This window comes from Rhipicephalus microplus, chromosome 10, assembly GCF_043290135.1.
Source record: "Rhipicephalus microplus isolate Deutch F79 chromosome 10, USDA_Rmic, whole genome shotgun sequence".
Taxonomy (NCBI): domain Eukaryota; kingdom Metazoa; phylum Arthropoda; class Arachnida; order Ixodida; family Ixodidae; genus Rhipicephalus; species Rhipicephalus microplus.
In genome coordinates, this window is record NC_134709.1 from 4,675,079 (window position 1) to 4,694,487 (window position 19,409).

Consider the following 19,409-nt stretch of genomic DNA (forward strand, 5'->3'; position numbering starts at 1 on the left):
TATCTATCTATCTATCTATCTATCTATCTATCTATCTATCTATCCTCTTACGCTTGGGTGCTCTCACGGGCACCCCCTAATTTTGCGTGAACCAAAATTAGCATGGGAGGTTAAGATGCTTTGACGAACATGACGTGCAAGTCAAGACATGAATAATGTCACAATCCCGTCGCGTACGTCGTCAAACACTTCCCGCCAGACAGTGGCACATACCTACGCGCGGGTATGTGCCGCTACTATGCGGATATGTGCCACAGGGGATTGACTCTTAATGTGTATACCCAGGAACGACGAGAACACACGAGGGCAATTTTAACGCGTGAGCGTTAATAAATAACCCACCTCGGTAGTGTCGACCCGACGAACGCAAATAATTACTGCCAGGGTCCCAGCTTTAATCGGTATCGATACCATTATCGGAACGGCCAGGAGGGCTAGAAGTCGTAGGCAGATAGATAGATAGATAGATAGATAGATAGATAGATAGATAGATAGATAGATAGATAGATAGATAGATAGATAGATAGATAGATAGATAGATAGATAGATAGATAGATAGATAGATAGATAGATAGATAGATAGATATCTGATACGCTCAAAGTCGCTGAGGTTCGCCAAGAAATGCTTCGCACTTAAAAGGGCGCGCGCTGTGTGACACGGGCTCCCGTGGTCCGCAAAATTTTGAACGCCACTGTACAGCCATCAGCAAGCTTAACACAAATGCACCGACGCACGTGGGATATGGACTTGTTTGACTGAAGCGCTAGACACTGTTGCCGAGATAATACCTGCTTGGATAGTACATCGTCATGCATCGTTACGTCATGCATCGTCACGCCCCGGCAACAGAACTCAAGGACACCGAGGGATCCCGTCAATCAAACTGCTTCAGAGCACCCGGCGTTGCGTTCGTGTTAAGCTTGCTACGACAGTACGTTTCTGTGTTGCCCTCGTCTAATGGAGCTCTACAATATTTTTTTAAGTAAAAAGGGGCAAGGATGCATTGCTGATGCAAGAATGACCTCTTTTCGTGAAGCTCCTAAAGGCAGCCACGCATTCTCTTTGTGACTTCTGGATAGGATTCGTATTCCTCAATTTTTTGCCTCGCGAAAGCGTGGCTTCCAGTGACGCAATCGTCTGTTGGTGCCATAGCAGCGTGGACGTCGGTGTCATATACAGTCGCCACCGAGACTGCAATGAGCGATGCGCGTCGCGTCGCCCACGTACTCTGCGTGGCTTACCGGCCCCTTCCTCCCCTCAGTCGGCTGTCGTAAAAAGCCGCCAACGAGACGACCTCGCTCGCTTGCCCATCACTGCCGGCAACGTTCGGGAATCGGTTCATGTTTTTTTTTCCGAAATAATCAAGACCGATTCATACGTACTGTTACACAGCCTAAGCTTGGGAGACTGTTACCATAATTCGTGGGGACGTCTGCTCGCATGAAAGCAAGCATTAGAGGTTACATGAGAGAAGTAGTAGATTCATGTATATTCCTTAAAACACCTTTTTAATATGAATATATCAGTAAAGTTCTGCGAAAAAAAATTTACACAATAATCTAGTAGAAACAGTTCTCCCTGTTCCTCTTTATAGAACATATACACCCTGTAGGTCCCGGCCAAATGCCTTAAATCGCGTAAAAAATATCAAATGGGGGTAGCACCTGGAGCGAAATCATCTTTCTTTAAATTGCACACTGGAACTTTGCCTGTGAAAACATGGATGCAGGAAAAAAGCTTATTTGTTCCTTCGGGTGATGATTGTTTTCTTTGCAAAAAAGCCGGAGATAATTGAACATGTTTTTTTTTCCTTACTGCTGGGATGCAGTCGTTTCTTGGGATGTTCTTCAAAGGACTTTCAAAAAGGATATACCTCTTAATGCTTATGGAATTACATTTCTCCCAGTTACTAATGAAGAAAAAATGCCTTTTGACCTAATTATGTTACTGAGCCTGTACAGTGTATGGCAATCTAGAATGGCGGTGTGCCATACTGATGTTAATGCACGTCCTGTCAGGCGACACTTCTTCCAATCTATCTGTTCATTCGTTCAATCATAAATTTTCAACAATTAAGGTGCGCCTCCTTTATCAAGCAGAAAGACAGATGAAGGAATTATAAAAAGACTTTGTTGAAATTCGACGCTTTTCACCTCTTCTCTTGTGTTTATGCTTGTCCTTTGTTTGGCATATATTTGTAAATGCTGTATGTACATAAGCAATAAATAAAGAAAAAAATCACAGCATATCCACGAAGTGAACGGCGATGAGTTGGACGAAGCGTCCGTTTGCCCTTAGATGCGTCCATGCGTCTAATCTCGTTCGAGAATGTGGAGGGTACGCGGGTAACTCCGACGAAACGCGAGCCAAGGACTTCAACGCGCCCGCCGCTTTGCGGCTTCGTCCATGCCCCACAAACGATCCGACACGTATGGCAACTATCCAGGAAGCTGAGAGAGGCACTCGTTCTCCCCGTACCCAGGCACAGTCCGCGCAGCAGCCAACCGGAGAGTAGCAGTACAGGGCCATCTAGAATATCCTCACTCAACTGCAGTTTGTATGTACTTCTATGAGACAGCGCCGTCTGCTATACTGTTCGGGTCTTCTTTTCTTTCTCGTCTCTTTTTCTCTCTGTTACGCGTGACGCATGACAAGGTGTGAGGCATGACAAACTAAGAGGAGCTTCGCCCATAAAAAAAAGGGGGGGGGAGGTGGAACCAATGAGCGGCCTCGAGAAGTAAGACTTGTCGCGTTGCTGGTCACTGAAACTGAAACCCAGTGAATCTCTCATAATTGCAGTGGAAAGAAGTAGAAATTGAAAGGGCCCCTGAACCATACCGAGCTCGATGGCAAGAGAGAGAGTATTTAGTTTCTTCATTGCCTTCACTGCCCTGCGTCTCACGATACACGTCAGCACTGCACGTTGAGCCAGTCTCGTGCTTTGCGGCTACACGCTGCTATCTCCGCTTGAACGCAGAAGTGGTATCGCACACGATAGTGGTGCGAGACGAGGCAAACCGTGCCTGCAACAGCATGGCACAATATGGTAGGTGATCAACAATGCACAACTGATATCTCTCCTATATCAACCCATTAATTCCTCCTGAAGTCTCGTGGGCAAAGTATACTGGCGTCACGACTTGCGCGCAAATACGAGAAATGACCGCAGCGAAACACGTGCTTGTTTTTGTTCTATTAGTGACTGTTTGGGAGGCCTTTAAGAATTCTTTTTTTTTCTTGTCGGACACAATGATACGAACTAACAGGCAGGTGCCAAGGGAGTGCAGATTATCTTATTTTAAGGAATTGTAGGGTAAATGTAAAGAGCGAGAAGGGGAGGAAAACATAAATTGCAGCCAGCAGGAACCGAACCTGCAGCCTTCGAATAGCGTGTCCAATGCTATACCAACATAGCTACGGCAACGCTCATCCTTCTGTCCACTTTTTGTGTGGTATATATATGCATTTAAACCTATAGTAGTGTCAGTTAGCTCCACCAGTGTACCCATGACGGCGAGTGTGGAACACTGTTTTCTGCCTGTTGGCGTCACGCAGCACGCGGCCTTATTACGAGCTGGCAGCTGACCAGTAATCCATCACGTACTACCTGAAGTCATCAAGTCTGCCACAACGAGACCCTCGCTATGAATGAAATATGTGGAAGCTGAAAAACTCGTTTTTTTTCAGTTCAGACAAAATATTTTAATGAAAACTAACATGTTTTCGTCCACTTTCGTTTTTCACGCTTACACTAGAATTCCTACTAATAACATCCCCTTACTTTGCTTGGCATCCTTCTCTGTCAGTTCTAATTAATAAGAATGGCGTAGCGCGAACACACAAAACACGTTACCCTATTAGCCTAACTTGTGTCTGTGTGCTGTGTGTTTTAGCTGCATTTTGTTTATTGTCGCTAACTTTTATTGCGATAGCATTTATGTGGACACTATCGGCTGTATTTTCCCGCCGGCTTCGGTATCATTCACCGTATATATATATATATATATATATATATATATATATATATATATATATATATATATATATATATATATATATATATATATATATATATATATATATTAAAACGAAAGAAAGAAAAATAATCTATTAAAAAGACACCGGTGCACGGAATCGAACGTCCTACCTCTTGCTTGACTGCGATGCGTTAGCCACTGAGCCACGAAGGAGCACTTCTTTCAACGTTGAAACGGCAAGCTATTTACCACTTAGCGCTGGCGATGCCCATCTCGGGAGAACTATCGTGTTTTCAGCATTACCAGCGATATGGCGCAATGAGCGCGCGTCGACAGATCGCCACGATGCGGAGGCGCGCGCTCTCATCTCCCACGTCTAATTTGCCCAGCGGAGAAGGGAGGGGTTGGACGCTTACGTGTGCGTGCGCTTATCTCGCGGTGGGGAGAATCGGGCGCCTTGGGCTTTCACCGGAACAATTCTGTTGTAGTTACGAAGCACACAAAGGTCACTGCACTCGCTGCACTGTCTCCGTTTGCGAAAAGGGTGCGCTTTTCAGACACAGTGAAGCTGTTACACTTATTCACGTGAGCAGTGCGGGGCACATTTCGGTCTGCTTTCCATTCCTCGCGTGACATTCCAACGTGTTGCTATCGCATTCATCGCTATGCCTTTGCGGTGAAGCTGTGATTTTTCTTTTTCGCTCAGAACTGATAGAAATGGCATATCAGAGGTAAAATGGACCTCAACCTTTCTACAACAATACATTTAAAATAGAACAGAATACACACCACGAGAAGCAAAGTTAGATAGACTAGACTGACGTGTCGCCCCGCCGCGGTGGTCTAGTGGCTAAGGTACTCGGCTGCTGACCCGCAAGTCGCGGGTTCAAATCCCGGCTGCGGCGGCTGCATTTCCGATGGATGCGGAAATGTTGTAGGCCCGTGTGCTCAGACTTGGGTGCACGTTAAAGAACCCCAGGTGGTCGAAATTTCCGGATCCCTCCACTACGGCGTCTCTCATAATCAAATGGTGGTTTTGGGACGTTAAACACCACAAATCAATCAATTAGACTAACATGTCAGCTTTCAGAAGTTTTCCTACTATTTAAATCAGAGCAAATGGTAGAGAGGTTGTACAAGTCAGACGTCTGTTGTCCTCTCTGCCGCGAAACATTTTTTTTTTCAGTCATTCTGTTGATGTGTTTTCACTGGCTAGCGTCCCCGCGATCTGCCGCACGCCAATTATTCGCCGGCGTGTTTGGAGAAGCATGTATTTCGTATTTCCTCAATTTGGTATGCATGTTCTGGTGTGAGTTTTGTGTGTTGTTTCGTGTTTTTGTGCTACACCGTGGTTATTAGCAAGCACCCACTTGCCCAGGTACAAGTACTTCTCCAGTGAATCCCTGTTAACCTCGCTTGCGTGCAATATCGTTGTGTAACGACGAGTGGCAGTGCCAGTTTAGTGATAAACAAAAAATAAACAGGAAATATATGTCTAGAAATGAAACTCAGCATGTCATAGAGTGTAAAAGCTTTCACCGGATCTTTTATTTATAAACGCGTATGTCATTCGTTTAGCCTATCATCTGTTTACCAGAAGGAACTTTGGCTCTGCGATCATCGAACCACCGCGGGAATAATGGTAAGTACACGGATTTGCCTAATCTTCTTCCTTGTGGCTTCGAACGCCCTTGTAGCTTTGTTTAGTGTTGGCCTTTGAAGTTTGTTTCGGATCGTTCTGAACTTCGTGAGCCAATTTGAATTAGTGGAGTGCAACTGCTGGGCATTAGCGGAACTTCGTCTCGCGACGAAGTGAATGCAGGCTTCACGGAACTGAACTGAGCCTAAAGAACGAAGCTTAGACAAATCGGTCAACTGCCTATCATTACCACTTTGGCTGAAGCGCCATGTGTTGCAGCTCTCATACGCATTGTAGCCAGAGTTGCCCCCGTGCATTGTACTAGCCTAAGAAACTCTGTGTGTGGCCTAAACGCGCCGCCGCGTGGCGCTCGACTGCTAAGCCGAAGGTATACCGCTATCACGTTCCGGCTGCGGCGGCTGCATTTTCGATGGAGGCGAAAATGTTTGGCGCCCATCTGCTTAGATATTCGCAATGTTCATAGACTGTCGCGCCGCCTAGCGGAATTCAGGAGCGTCCTCTCAAGGATGACCAAGACAATCCAAATGCTGCCTTGTTCGGTGGTGCTAGCCGCAGTGTTAACGCGTTAGCAAGAAAGGAACACAAACAACTTTGTATGTTTTGTGCGTCAGTGAATATACTAAACCGTTCGTGATACGATAAATCTGATTCGTTCTTGCGAGACGCGAATTTTTGGTGAAAATACGTGGTCACTCGCGCTTTCGATTATAGCCTTCAGGGTACACATATCAGCTTCGCAAGATTTCAAGCAGCCACTTTGGATAGGTAAATGGTAACGTCTGATCATTTCACTTAAAACTCGCCTTTTTACGTGCGTATAGCATTCTTCAGTGCTTTTGTAGTGCATGAATTTCATAACATTCATTGTACGCGGAAAGTAGCGCAGGCTCGCGATATGCGCTTCCAAACCTTGGCCTACGTTGTGCCGCTTCTTTTTTACGTTCGTTGATAGTTAGCATGCAGCACTGCAAAATATTTCTTTTTTTTTTTTTCGGGTATTGAAGTGAAATGGTTTCCGCACCCCCAGATAAACGGGGTGAGTGGCGCAGTGTGGGTGTTGTGTGCCGTGAATGACGCGTTGTTGGTGCTATCGAAGCCGTTTGGCGCAGATAATTCTTCAGGTTACTTTCAGCAGTGATGTTGAAAGAAACCGTATTGACGGTTTTTCACTGGACGTAGATGGTTGTGAACGCGCTGAGAGTGGCAGCGACGATGAACGATCAGCTGCTAGCTCACGAGCAGAGCTTCATGCCCCGTCGTGCGTTGTTTTTTTCACGCTCGTAAATCACTTTGATTGTATTTATTGTATAATACCCTTCAGCGATCTCCTAATAAAAGCACACTTTTTATTGTGCATTGAATGCATCCCAATTACAGTGGATATTACAAAGCGCCACATGCCGCCAACACGCTCGAGCTATACCAGCTAAGCGAAATGATTACAGGAATGAAATATGCAGTTACGGCTACAGTCCATGCTAACTTCTCCTACACTTCACTGGTGCCGTCAGAACGACGTTCTTGTTCGACAATGTTTTCGAATTTTGATGTTGCGAAAAGCGTACGCTTGTATTCGTTTCAATATCGTTGATTCGATCGCGCTGTTGAAACCTGCAACATCCAAGAGCAGGGAATTGCGCACTGTTTGAGTCTGATCATGGCTGTGACACAAGTGCTACCTAATGGGAAGTTACATACTTGTGTCCCGTTGAAGAAGCAGCATAATGATGCTTACAGCGTAAGTAACGACGACGTAATATGATTGCAAACCATCGCTAGGCTAAACATTCGTTCCTGTGCAGCCGCGACGGCGCTTATTTCGCCAGTGGCCTACTACTGCGGCAAGTACGCCAGACAGGCTCGGCACTAATGATCTCGGAGTGCCGTTCAGTTCATACGTGAATTCTGGTCCGCGCAGTTTTCTGTAGCACGCGCAGGATTACGCAAAGCATCCTTGATACACGGCCGATCAGCTGACGCCACCACCTTTTGGACTGCGGCGAGAAATGAGGTAGTGAACATTCAGCAGTTCCTATTGGTTGGTAAAGTACTTTGGTTAGGTATACATTCATTTGACGATCAAGAGTTGATTGATTGATATGTGGGGTTTAACGTTCCAAAACCATCATATGATTATGAGAGACGCCGTAGTGGAGGACTACGGAAACTTCGACCACCTGGGATTCTTTAAACGTGCACCTAAATCTGAGTACACGGGCCTACAACATTTCCGCCTCCATGACGATCAAGAGTTAAACCGGTGAAAGCGCCACGGGAAGCACGCCTGTGCGCCCCATCTTTTCTCATGCGAGTTCATGGGTTGATCATCCTCTCCGCAGCCATCTCGATTTGCACGGTGCGCCACCTGTAAGCCGCGGGAATTGCGAATAGGTGTGTGTATGTTGAAGAACCTGACGTGGTTGAAGTTTCCGGAGTGACGTATTGAAGTTTCCGGAGCCCTCCACTACGGCGTGTCTCATAATCATGTCGTGGTTTTGGGCTGTTCAACGCCAGATAATGGTTACACGCTCTGTCTGAGCGTGTGTGACGTCAGCGTGGCGCTTGTAAGACTGATAAATATAAATGATTTTAGCACACTTTCAACGCTCCTATAGGCGGCGCTCACGCACGTGCGACATAATTGGCGGAACAGTTGACAATCTTGAGCACCTCCTCTGGAGTAATATAATGCCGCGACAGGTTGGCCACGTTCAAGTACCCCGCCGCAATCATCGTGGCACCAGCAAGATCCGGCTGGCATGCGCCACGCGTTCGTGCGCTTGGCCTACGAGGAAGAGGAAGATAGTTGGATCTGTGCCTCTCGGCTACTCGGACTCGACGACCATAGGCATTAGACTCGTGGGCACAAGTTCGCCCTAATAAAGACGCTTGTTTTTTAGCCTGTATGCCTCAGCATCGCTTCAATATCATGGTACGGAGGGACATGAGAGACGGAGACGAGAAGAAGAAACACGGGACTACTCCCGTGTCTCTTCTCGTCTCCGTCTCCCATTTTGGTAGTACCATGGCATATTCTGGGTGCTAACTAGCCGAACTTTTCACCTGAACCACCTCTTCTTAATGCGGTATATCGCTTTGATTTGCAGTCACCTCCATGGCGTCAAAACCGACACAGTTACACTTATCTTAGCGGTGCGAGGTCGCCTCCACACCCCCAGCTCTCCCCTCAACTCCCTCCCTGTAAATTGCCCTGGTGCTTGTAGCGTTCCTCCCTTTTGATGCTTTAGTGCGAACTGCGGAGAAAGCATTGAAAGGGAGAAAAGTGTAGACGGAACGATAAACACAAGATGCGCAGGGCGTGTTATAAACTGTGGGCGCACGTAATTATGAGGACCGTAAAACGAGCGCGATAACTTCAGAAAGAAACAATAAAAGCTGAGGGAATGATCACGTCTTTGCGGTGCTCCTTGGGCCGAGCCTCTCGCGTTCGTCCAATCGCGATGCGAGGAAGCGTTCGTGACTTCGCCGAGCCTCCCCTCGTGTGGAACTCGTGTGCGCGGCGTGATGGGTGCCGTTGTTTGGCCGCTGCGACTCTGCTATCGGCACTTGGGCCTCATTTGCGCCGGAACCCGCGTCATTGCCTTTACGGCCACCACCCCCTCTTGCACTAAGAAGCCGCACCCCCTTCCTTATCCTCACCAACACTTGCAGATTACCCTTTGGTTTAGTATAGCTCGCAGCTACCGACAGCAATCTACGCGCTACTGCGGAGAGGGGGAAAGATTGCGCTCATCTTCGACCCGGAAAGTGTTTCGAAGCAACCGCAGTGAGCCGTGTTGTGTGCATGTGTGTAGGCATACCGCGGAGGTCCCGTCTGGTTCGATTAGGGCTTCCTCGTCGCCATGAAACGTTGTCGCAGCTCAGGTCAGCGACGTCATGATTTTTTCCTCTCTACTTGTTACACGTCCATTTTCGCGTATTCTTCTTTTGTGTCTGTTATTTTTTTATCGCCTCGCTATCGCCGAAGTGCGGTGGTTGACGTAATTATACCGGGCAAGAGTGCTGGCGAGGGCGTCTGCAGGACTTTCTGGGGGGGGGGGGGGGCTGCATGCGTAAGATGAGGTGAGGAGGGTACCTAGCAGTGGCCGCCTTCTTTCACTGTCATATAATGACAGGCGAGATCAGCCGATAGTTTGTAACGTGTGAAATTGAATGGTGATCCTAGAGGTCAGAACCCGAATGTGCTATTTAAGCCGTGTATACATTATTATTATACTCCACGCAAGAACATTATCTGAAATTCGAAGAGTGTTGACTCAATGCATAGCATTAGGTGCCCCTCCCCGCCTTTCTGGCGCACTTTGTGGCTCAAGAACAGAGAATCTTGTGTCGTCTACATAGCACATACTCTCGATTGGTCCTACATATACGCGAAAAATTCAGGCGAGAAGGGTCTCGCACAGTGCTTCGCCATGCAGCCGCCTATCCGTTCTTCTTCGTCTCGCATGGCTCTCGCGTGCGATCAACTGATTTCGCTTCGCTGTGCGTGTTTCCGACTGCGGAGACAACAGCGTGTAGCCGAGAAGCATGAAATCTTTGTAGGCGTAACACTTATAGTGCGCACACGTACTCGCGCTTTTTAAGAAGTGGTGAAGGGGAGACATCGACTGTAGAAAGATTAGCGAAGGCGAGGAGGAAACCACTCTCTCGATTTTCAACGTGGGCTGGTGAGGGGCCGTTTAGTGTCTGTAATTTCTATTTTTTTACGATTCTCACTCAAGGATACTCGGGCGAGTTGCTCTTGAAAGCGATACCATGCAGTCACGTCTCTGAAGCGCTACACACTAGCTCTGACGCCTGACACTCGTGCAACGCGGAAGATTTTCATGTGGAGCTAGCAGAGACGACCTGAGGATATGGGCGAAGTTTCGTTATACAACAGGCGTCTCAAGGTACGTAAGTTTTCTTGAAGAAGTCGTTTTGCATTTCGGGAAATGGTGATCTTTAATTTTCCAATCGCTTTTTTATTTTGTTTTTTTTTTCAATTTCGGACTTGCAGTTTTGCTATAATGTCGTTTTTTTCCACCAACATGAATGCTCGCGGTTGTTTCAGCAAATCTGTTAAGCATCGACTGAACCTTACACACGTTTCGTATTTTTGCGTGCGTGGGCTTGTGTGTGTATGTGTGTTAGAACATTTTCTTACCGCCCGAGTGACTGGTTGGTGAAAACAGCTTTGCAGGCGCGCTAGATGCAATCTAACGCAATAACAATAATTCTTAGAGTTTCACATTCCAAAACTACGATATGGTTAAGAAAGAAGCCGTAGTTGTGGGCTGGGGCTCCGGAAATTTCGACCACCCGAGGTTCTTCAATGTGCACCTAAATGTAAATACGCGGGCCTTGGTCATTTTCGTCTCCACCGAAAATGCGGCCGCTGTGGCCGGGATTCGATCCCGCGACCCCCGGGTCAGCAATCGAGCGCCTTACCTCCACGGTGGGTTGTCATTCAGTAGCCTATTTTTGATTACAGGCGATATACTCTTCCTCCAGCCTTAAGGGATGTTTCACTTTTCTTTCCGAGCAGCCGCAAACGGATTATCTGCCATGGGCTGCCGCCACACTGCTAACTTAGAGAAACAGCACCACCAAAGGGCACACCCCATTGTGATGTAGCGGGTTGAGGCTTCTTCATTTCGCCGAGTCGCTCGTAGAACATTCCAGCCGCTTGTCGCGTTTTTCGGGCTTGTTCGGGTGTTGCTAGCACCTGTATGTTTATGGGATCATAGCATTTAACCGTCGTGCTTTTGTCGATGGCCTTGAGTAGTTCAAGCCAGACATATGTATGGAGAACCAACAAGCAACGTTCAGAATGCGCGAAAAAATGCGCATTCCGACTACCCCGAAAACAATGTTAGGAGCAACTATTGATGACATGCACTTTCGTTCATAGTTGCGCATACGTTTGCTTCACAAAATGACTAAGGTGATTTTTTTCAACCCACCTTCGTACTTCAGTGCCATTTTATTCATTTTATTATAAAAAAAGTTTTCAAGAATGGGGAAATTCATTATGTCTCTCCTTCGTTTCGGCTTCTTTGTTATGAGTATTTGCTTGTTAGCTTAGTAGCATTTGGAAATGGCTCTGGGACCCGTTAAAGAGCCCCAAGAGGTCTACGTTTCCGGATTCTTCCGCTACGGCGTTCGTTATAATCTCATGATCATGTCCTGGTTTTGGGACATAAAACTCATTACAGCAGGTCCGTCAACCGAAATGTGGCAATGCGTTACTGTGCCCCGCCCATCGATAGTAAAAAAAAGACATAAGCAAATTGCAACATCCGTTGCTGATCAAATACGAAAGCTCAAAAGAAAGCAAAATACAGAGACCGAGAACACACAGAAAAAACATTTACCGTCTTTATATATTTGGAGCGGCTACAAAACCTATGCACGTGATCACGAATTTTCAATGAATTTATCCTGCAAAAGGAAGGGCTTATGCAAGTTTTTCAAACGTGAACACAATGAGAAAAAAGTAACGCACACGGTAAGACTGGACGTACAACTTAAGTGTATTCGGAGACGCTGTTCCCCAAAACATGGCCACGTCCGCGTAAAGAGCCAACCGCACAATCATGTTAACACGGTTCACCCCTCTTATTTTATATCCGTACCTTGACTGGTGCGCTACATGAGAAATTAGATTCGCCAGGTGTTCACGTTCTTTATCTGTGAAGATTCACTGCTACACGATTTCATTCGTTGATTCACCTGTTATAGCCGTGATCGGTATTGCAACAGGAATCCTTGTGCACTGAAACATAACGCGTGCGTTGGTTTAAATGGTGTTTTCTAGGACACATAATCAGAACAACGATAACGAAATGAATGGACTCGTTACGGCTTCATAATAAAAACGGCTTTAAGGACCTGTTCTCATTTATGCCTGCTATCTCATTCTGGTGCGAAATGTTATGCAGTGTCTACTAATGTGCAAAATTGATGCATGATGCCAAGACACTCAATATTACAGTCGAAGAAAAAAGCGCGTTTATGTTTCAGTAATTAATTGTCATTAGCATGCTATTCTTCATCATTTTGAAATTGGTCATGTTCTGTTGTGACAGGGAAAAAAATCATGTGCTGCAAGTGTGCGCGCAATCACATTTTGGTTTTATTATTTCGAGAAAATAAAAGTAGTATTAATGACGTCGGTGCTGGAACGCGGCACGTCGAACGACTTGCCGAACATCGTGTAGTACCTTCACCAAAGTGGTCGGCTACAGCCATACACAGCACTGTCAGGTTTAGTCAAGGTACAATGCACAAATTTCTATTCTTCTAATGAGCATTGTATCTTGCTCTGTTTTTGGCCACAAATTGACCCTACCAGCATAAACAGGTTGCGTGCACAAATGTAGCCACCGCCGCTCAACGAAAAAAGTCTCAACGGAAAAAGATTACCAGAAGCGAATGGTGGCCGCAGCCGCAAAATTGTGACACGTGCCGATTATTGTTCACTGCGCGCTGGTATCGAGATTGTCAAACGCATTCCACTTTTAAAGAAAAATCTGAGCATATCCACGAGGCACGTGTCGCGCTCTTTCCGTCCCGGCAACCGATCATTTGTGCCAATCTTTTTCTGGTCAGACTGTACTTATATGCTGCCTTTCACCATTGTCTGATTGATAATTGCTCGCTGTCCTCGATAGGAAATGCGATCTCAAAGTGGAGCGCCTATCGCATGACTATAATTACCGATGAATGGCCATCGGGTAAACACTTGTCTGAAGAACCAACATGACGGTGACGCTTAATGGAAACGCTTTCTGGAGCTTCGCTGCGCGAAGGTAATATTGCGTCATTACATGCGGGCTGCACGAGCGGATAGATTACATCTTTTTAGTGTGTCCGGCACACCTCTGTACTGCCCCGCCGCGGTGGCCTAGCAGTGGCTGTGACCGGTATACTCGGCTGCTCACCCGCAGGTCGCGGGATCGAATCCCGGCTGCGGCGGATGCATTTTCGATGGAGGCGAAAATGCTGTAAGCCTGTGTGCTCAGATTTCGGTGCGCGCTAAAGAGCCAGGTGGTCGAAATTTCCGGAGCCTTTCACTACGGCGTCTCTCATAATCATATGGTGGTTTCGGGACGTCAATCCCCACCGATCGATCAATCAATCAATCAACACTGCTCTACGCAAAATAATTCGCGTGTACCAGAATACTGAGTGCGAACTGCGCGTTGTTATGTTTGGCCCGGCAATTCGTCTGGGCAGACGCCATTGTGCGTAAGCCGGTCTGCTAGGGAGGCTTTCAATCCCATCGGCGCCCAGTCTGCAAGACGATGTCCTGTATATGTTCCAGGTAGCAGTCGGGTCTCATGAAAGCTTCGTGAGACAAGCCTTTTGTTGAACGAGCTCGAACAGTGGGGGACGGCACCACTGTGGCTGGTCTCATTAAGTCAACCTCTCGACTCGGCTATTGTCGCCGACGTGAAATCGTCACAAAAGCACAGTCAGTCCTGAAGCGTGGGAAGACGTCGATGAAGCCGTTCTCAAGGATCAAGCGTTTGTACAGCCATATTCGAAAGAGTTCTGGAAGCCTGTAGCTGAAAGCAGCCATGGGCCACTGCAGAAGTTCGGGTCAGCGGCCATCTCCCTGGAAAAGCTCAACCTTCCCTCTCCGGACTCTACATCCTCGCCCTGCGGTGCCTTCAAGGTGGTGGTCGGGTGCGTCATTGTATAGTGTGCTCGTGCTACCATTTTCGCCCAGCCGAATGGTGCAATTTCTGCGCCTTTTCTGGTGGGTGGACCATTGAGGCATCGTCACCTGATTTGTGGCGAGAGTGCTCACCGCCTTCTTCGGACCTCCGTGTAAGGAGACGGCGGGCAATAAAAGCTGAAGCATTTTTGTAAATAAGAGCTGAATCATGAGCGGAATCATGCACTGAATTTCTGGTGTACATAATGCGGGATCTTCTGATTCTCTGTACAGTTCCCATCTTTCATCTTACATGTAAATAAACCTTGGTTCTTTCTCTACGAACGCGTCTCCTGTGAAGAAACCCGCCGTACATGCCATCGGTCTCGAGCCTTTTACAACTGGCAGCGGTGGGATCCATCATCAACCTCGAGCCTTCACAGCATGCTCGCGCCCGGAAAACATGGTCGCGCCGCCGCTAGCGGTTGCCGTCCACCTCGACTCTGTCAAGTGGCTGTCGTGCTCTCTGTAGCTCGCTAGCTCCTTATTGGTGTTTTTATTAGCTTTAGATTAATTTCCTCAAGCCCTTACATCAAGGTATTTGTGTCGATGCAGTCTTTTTTTTTTAGAGACAAAAATAATCTACGCTGAAGGCTTAGCGATTGGCGCTTCTGAAATACTGGAAGACATATATTACGTGTCTCTTAGTTGTTATTTAGCCTTCATAGATGGTGCCACTCGACGTGGTGGCAACTAGGCCACATGCTGTGCAGCGCACTACGGACCCTACAAATTTCGCCTTTGCGTTACCGGAATACCGGTCAAACTAAAAACCACTATTTTCACCGTTACTTCAGCGGATCTTTCTTCACCTGGAGGAGTGGTTCTGTGTTTCGCGGTAGCCGCGGATTTCGGCGACTATTTACCGGCGCGGACGTTGTCAAAGTGAAAACTCGCACATTAACATTTTATTGTGCAAACACCTGCGTGCATAAAGGGGCAATTATCTCAATTACAGACAGTGAATGAGATGGACTCCCGTGGAGACTTCGCCTGTGAGGGACAAGATGTAGTTTTTCACTATTAACTAGAGGGAACAGAGGCGCAATGATCGTTCAGCCACCATGGGAAGGGTGGGTAGGTACACGGATTCGCTTAATATTCTTACTTGCTACAATCGAGCGCACTTGTCGTTTTGCATTTTGTTATGTCTGGACGTTTGTTTCCAATAAAAGAATGGATCATTTTAAACTTCTTGAGTCGATTGGAATAGGCGGTGAAGTGGAATGGTTAAGCTGTACTCCACAGTTGCCGCGCTCATCGTCGGTTGCCATGGGGTCAAAAGAGGCGCATCCATAGCCTCACGTGGCAGACACAACTCGTGATGGTCAGCTGTCGAACACGACATTTTTCGGTGGGACAGTTCCTCGCGAACAATCTGTTGAATGGTAGAAAAGAGGTAGCGGCCAGGATTCGTGTCCACGCTGACAACAGTTGTAACGTTAGCCAACCGACCAAACTTGGGCGTAATTCGACGCATCTTGAGCGTTTCAAACGTTCGGCAATGCTGAATGGCGCCAGACACAGAACTGAGGCTTTCTTTTCCCATTAGAAAATTACACACGTCCTCAGCACTCCGTTTGAGCAGATGCCCAACTTTGTCCTCTTCCGACATGGCAGCACAGACTACCTTGCACAGCCTTAACACTTCTTCTATGTAAGTGGTGCATGTCTCACTTGGTAGCTGTGCCCGTTGCGACAGTGTTTTCTCAGCCCGGTTCTTTCTAGCAACCGAGTCGCCGAAACATGCCCTGAGCTCTTCAACAAAAAGATCCCACGTCGTGAGTGAGTCCTCGTGGTTCTCCTACCATACCAGTGCGGTGTCGGTCAGGGAGAACACTACGTTGGCTAGCATAGCGGCTGCATCCCAACCGTTGGACTTGCTCACACGTTTGTACTTGGTGAGCCAGGCGTCGACATCTTCTCCGGCTTTTCCTCCAAAGGGTGGTGGAACTCGGTAGTACGGAAGTGGACCAGACAGCGCTTTCCTGGGAACGCCTGCTTCTTCGGGCATGTCGAAGTCAATATCTTTTGTAGAAGAAATCTTCCCTGACTCCTAGGAACAGCTCTCTATTAAACAGCTAACATAAACTCCTGGCGATAATTACTGCTCAATATTGTGAAATTGCGAAGATGACAATTTAATTGAATATTTAGCTTGCAAAGACTGTTTTCATTACAGAATTTCGATGTTACTGTAGCATAATCACGAGGGGCATGCACTTCTGTCAAGTTCGCCAGCCTGCTGCACTTTTCCAACAATACACGCACATTAGTTCGCTCAAAGGTCTGTCAAAAATTACTATGTCGCCAAAACGGGCAAATTCAAATTTATTCTGAAAGTTGAGTGGCTGCACTAACTACAATAAATTTCTGGGTGCATGAAAAAACAAATCTAACATGCCAATATCGACATCCAAAAGCGTCGATCACTGGTAATCGATTTCAATAGGCGTGGTAACGAAACAGTGAAGAGAATACGCGCAGTATTGGTGTACCTTTTGTAGTGGGTGACAGCCTTGAAAACATGACGTCGTTATGATAATCACATCTACTGACGCCCGATGGCAAGGTACGCTTGTACAAGCTTTATTACTGCAATATTTCATGGTGTATTGTGAAGCATGTGTATACATGAGCCGTGTGTCTGTTCACAACCAACGACGCCGACGATGGAATTTCTGCGAAACGAGCTCCTTTTACGCCGTCACGTTAAGAGCGGTGCAGGGCGGCCAACGTTTCTATTCTTAAATTTACCGTTCTTTCTTACTCTTTTTTTCTATCTCGTTTTTTTTTTGTCTGCGTTTATGAACATTTCTTTCTTTCTCGCTCTTTTTCTTTGTCTATCTCGCCTTTTCCTTCGTTTTATTCTCTTTCTTTCCCTGTTTTTTCTCATTCACTCTTTCCTCCTCCTTTTGTCTTGCTCTCTCTTATTGTGTCTATTTTATGTGTCTGTTTTATATTTCATCCAGCTGTTTTTTTGTTTTCACGTCTCTGCATATTTCCCCCCTTTATCTTTTTTCCTTACCTTTCTAACGCAGAAGCCTGTGAACCGTGCGATGTCGGTGCGCGGTTAAGAATACCCGCTGATCGAAATTTCCGGAACCCTCTTTTATGGCCTGCCTCATAATGATGTCGTCGTTTCGGGATGTTAAACCCTAGATATTATTGTTTTCTGATCTTTATCTCCCTACACTTATGCACCTCTTTCTCTGTAGTCATCTCTCGCGCATCCGTCTTATAATTTTTTTTTAGTCTCTCTGGTGTTCCAGTAACGCAAGGGCTTAGCGTAATGCCAAATAGGGTGTGCTGTTGCTGCCAACACGTCAAGTGCTGTCATCTACGAAGGATAGAAATAACTAACAAACACGTACTCTAGATCATCCGAGATTCCTGGAGTGTAAGCCTACTGCATGAGCTATCTGAGTATCTTTTTCTCTAAGATGGTGCTGAAACGACACAATCACACTACTGGCGAAGCTTCATTACATGAATATAAAGCAAATAAAGGTTCTGTTTTGAACTAGCGAGCTCCACAGTGCACCCGACGGCCACTTGATAGATTCTAGGTCTCCCGCTTTCGATGGCGTGTCTATGTTTTCCGGCTGGGTGCGTGCGCAGTTCACACTGGGTATTCCGGCACACGCAAAGCATTTTGTGTTTAAGGGTGTGCCGGACAGAGTAAAAGCCTTTAGTGTATCCCACGCCGGACATCGGCGCAGTGGCGTAGCGCCAATCGGGCGCCCGTGTTCGGGGAGTGAAGCAAAACACGAAGAGGACGGGGAGAGAGCGCTGAGTTCGTGATGATGATGATAGTTTCTTGTATATGGGAACCGGATGTTTGCCAATCTCAGATATCCCCGCGGTTAAAAGTGCGTCCTGCAGTAAATTGCCTTCACTCTTTGTCCTACTGTTGATTAACTTTTTTTATTCATTTGTATTTATAATGTATTGTAGGCCGCAATTTGATTCTTTCAAGGAGGGCACTCATATTACATACATAACAGGACATGCTATACCAAAATAGCAATAGGTCTTGTACAAACAATCCACAAACTTTTGTACATAGCGCTGAATAGGCCCTAATGTGCGTAAAAGAAAGATAAGATAACGCCGAAATGTGAGTAAGGTTGTACAAAGAATATATGTACTCATTTTCAAACACAACACACAACATGGGTAACGTGCTCATTTAGGAAGGTCGTCTCACACCAGCATGAGAGGAGTCTTTTTTTTTTCCTGCGCCTCGTGTATGACAATAAATATTGAACGGAGAAGAAGAAAACCGATCCTCCCGAGAGGCTTCCGGGTGCAGTTTCTCTTGCAAGAAAAAACGAGGCAAACACCGTCATAAACGCGATGCTCGTAACGGTGGTGCTCAGCTTCGCGATCGACGAGAAACAGCACTAGGGCCGATGAATTACAACGTCGCGAGGCCCCTCGGCGATGCGTGTCGTCTTTCTTAGATCGCGGTGCTTCAACTACGAGGAGAACCAATACCTATACGGAATCGTTCTGGACAAACCCGAACGTATCACTCGGTATAGGAGGGGAGGGGGCGGAACGTTTGAAGGAGGGATCCCTTGAAGAGGCGAACGAGAGTTGTCAGTTCCGCTTCTAATAAGCGTATTATTTTTTAGTCGAGTCGCTTGTAGAAATTTCCTGTTGCTTGTCGCAGTTTTTGGGCTTATCTGCATTTTTCTAGCAAATATGGTTACTTTGATGGTCATTACGTTCACTAATGGCATGTTTGTTGTGCACTAATAGTGCGTTAGTCTATGACTGGGTAGTTGAGTGTTAAAGTCATAAATACGTCGAGGGAATCAACTTGTTACTTTAATCGTGCACTGGCAAACGTGCTTTCATGTGAAAGGACCTTGGAGGCAATGTTATAAAAAAAATGTGATTTTATTCACAGTTACGGCTATTTTCGCTGTGCGAAAAAATTTAACAGTATTTTTTCAAAGCCCCTTCGTATTTGAGTGTCATTTTTTTTGTAGTAATTAAACATATGTTCAAGAATGAGAAAATTTTCTATATTGCCTT

General features: G+C 46.5%; 1 protein-coding gene across 1 annotated transcript in view; it reads left to right on the forward strand.

Moving 5' to 3' along the window:
• The first annotated feature begins 9,443 nt into the window (after positions 1–9,443).
• LOC119181260 (inactive phospholipase C-like protein 1) overlaps positions 9,444–19,409 on the forward strand; it is a 142,886-nt gene continuing 132,920 nt past the window's right edge. Inside the window, exon 1 of the mRNA XM_075874915.1 lies at positions 9,444–9,523. The gene's annotated coding sequence lies outside the window, so the exon portion shown is untranslated. The remainder of the gene's footprint in view (positions 9,524–19,409) is intronic.